Consider the following 2555-nt stretch of genomic DNA (forward strand, 5'->3'; position numbering starts at 1 on the left):
TCTTCGGGAGAAAGAGAGGACCAAAGCGCAGCGTGGTAAGTGTTCACGATGATGTTTTTAATTAAACTCAGACCCACGAAACAAAACAATAAACGAAACAGTACCGTGTGGCGACAAACACCCACAAACCAAAAGTGAAACCCAGGCTGCCTAAGTATGATTCTCAATCAGGGACAACGATTGACAGCTGCCTCTGATTGAGAACCATACCAGGCCGAACACAAAACCCCAACATAGAAAAACACACATAGACTGCCCACCCCAACACACGCCCTGACCATACTAAATAAAGACAAAACAAAGGAACTAAAGGTCAGAACGTGACAATACTGCATAGCAGCAAGATGAAACATACTTAGGGCTCGATTCAATCACCCAAGTTCAGCACTATAGCTGGGAAATTAAAAGGTAATTTCCCATTGAGCCGACATTGGCCGTGAATGCAGTTTCCACTACCACGGTAACATTACCTTTAAATGTCAAAATCGGGGCTACGATGCTGAACTTCAGCGCTACGGATTGAATCGAGTCCTTATTCACATTATGTTTTACCTCGTACTAACCTCTGGAAGAGCCGTGCTTCTTTGTCGCTCAGATGTTGCAGATATGTCTGGGAGCCTGCCTTGAAGTGGTTGATCCGCGTGTCACAGGCCAGCTGCTTGGGCTTGTAGCAGAACCAAGGTTCCCCCGTACGGGGGTCTGTGTAATCGCACAGCGGCTGCTGGTTGTTGGGCAGACACAGGTTACACTCGGTGGTCTCAGACAATAATCCAGAACGGAACAGGCTCTTGGAAGGCACCCAGTTTAGTCGTTCCTCTTGTAAGCGTCGTAGAAGAGAAACTGCCTCGCCCGGATGGACCAGTGTCACCTCCACCCATACAGAGCCCTCCCACAGTAACGGGAAAATAGCAGAGTAGGTCCCGTTCCAGTGGTCTAGTACCTGTCCTACAACGCCCGCCCCCAACTCTGGGGAGTGCAGCCGGGCCAGCAGGAAGTCCCCGCCACGGCTCTTGGGACGCCCCTGGAAATCGTTCATGATGACCAGAGCCTCTAGCTGGTCCCCCACGTGCCTCTCTCTCCCTCCCCCTGCTGGCAGGATTGCAAACAAACTGTGCGCAGGGTCACTGGTCTGGTCCAGGGGTGTAGTCACAGGCAGAGGCTCTGGCCCGGCGATGGACTCCAGGAGGGAACAATCTTCCAGAGCCTCCTCGGTAGAGGGCTCCTGGACCAGGTGGCTACAGAAGAAGCTCCGCTTGCGATCCAGGCAAGGAGGAGAGCCCTCTGAGTGGACGCTGCTTAAGGCCAATGTGCTGTTGAGCTTCCACTACGGAGGAGAGTAGAGGTCATTAAAGGGGTGTAGGCTAATGCAGGTAGATAGTGATAGAAGCAAGGTCCTCACCTCCAGAATGTTGATGTTACGGAACAGGAAGAAGAGGCCTGACAGGGCCAGCAGGAGGAAGATGCAGACATATTTCGACTGACAATCCAACATGGCTCCTGTCTAGGGTTCCAAAGGGAGGGTATTTTAATGGAATCTTTCTAAGTTTACCAGTAAACTACCCGAACTTGGTATCTTTCAAGGATTTTACGTAATCTATCACAAAACATCTAGTGGCTGTTTTTTTTCAACGTTATTTAAGTATAAATGACCAAAATTATGATAGATTGCCATAGATTCTCTTAATTGCCAAAATTACTGAAGATTCTGGTAACTTTGGTAAATTACCGGTAGCTTTCCAACCCTACTCCTGTCTCCAGTCCCCTGATATTGACACATAGCAGGTAACCATTTATCTACAGCTGTTTATTCTAGCATTATGTGGAGGTTCCATTCAAAACGCAACTCAACGTAAGTCTAACCCTCAATCCAACTCAACGTAAGTCTAACCCTCAATCCAACTCAACGTAAGTCTAACCCTCAATCCAACTCAACGTAAGTCTAACCCTCAATCCAACTCAACGTAAGTCTAACCCTCAATCCAACTCAACGTAAGTCTAACCCTCAATCCAACTCAACGTAAGTCTAACCCTCAATCCAACTCAACGTAAGTCTAACCCTCAATCCAACTCAACGTAAGTCTAACCCTCAATCCAACTCAACGTAAGTCTAAGCCTCAATCCAACTCAACGTAAGTCTAACCCTCAATACAACTCAACATTTGTTGGAGCTGGCCTGAGCGGTCGGCTAGCTGGAGCGGGCCTGAGCGGTCGGCTAGCTGGAGCGGGCCTGAGCGGTCGGCTAGCTGGAGCGGGCCTGAGCGGTCGGCTAGCTGGAGCGGGCCTGAACGGTCGGCTAGCTGGAGCGGGCCTGAGCGGTCGGCTAGCTGGAGCTGGCCTGCGCGGTCGGCTAGCTGGAGCTGGCCTGAGCGGTCGGCTAGCTGGAGCTGGCCTGAGCGGTCGGGTAGGTGGAGCTGGCCTGACAATAAACAATGCATGACACAGCAACAAAGCATGGCTTTGAATAAAGTAAACGTTTAAACAATTCAATCTAGCACTTCAAGCAATTACTTCTGCAGTCAGAAAATATCCACAACAAAAGAAGTCACCACTCCTAC

General features: G+C 49.7%; 1 pseudogene; it reads right to left on the reverse strand.

The window, feature by feature from the left end:
- LOC129846181 (NXPE family member 3-like) overlaps positions 1-2279 on the reverse strand; it is a 6737-nt pseudogene extending 4458 nt beyond the window's left edge.
- Between the last annotated feature and the right edge of the window lie 276 nt (positions 2280-2555).

This window comes from Salvelinus fontinalis, unplaced genomic scaffold (assembly GCF_029448725.1).
Source record: "Salvelinus fontinalis isolate EN_2023a unplaced genomic scaffold, ASM2944872v1 scaffold_0469, whole genome shotgun sequence".
NCBI lineage: Eukaryota > Metazoa > Chordata > Actinopteri > Salmoniformes > Salmonidae > Salvelinus > Salvelinus fontinalis.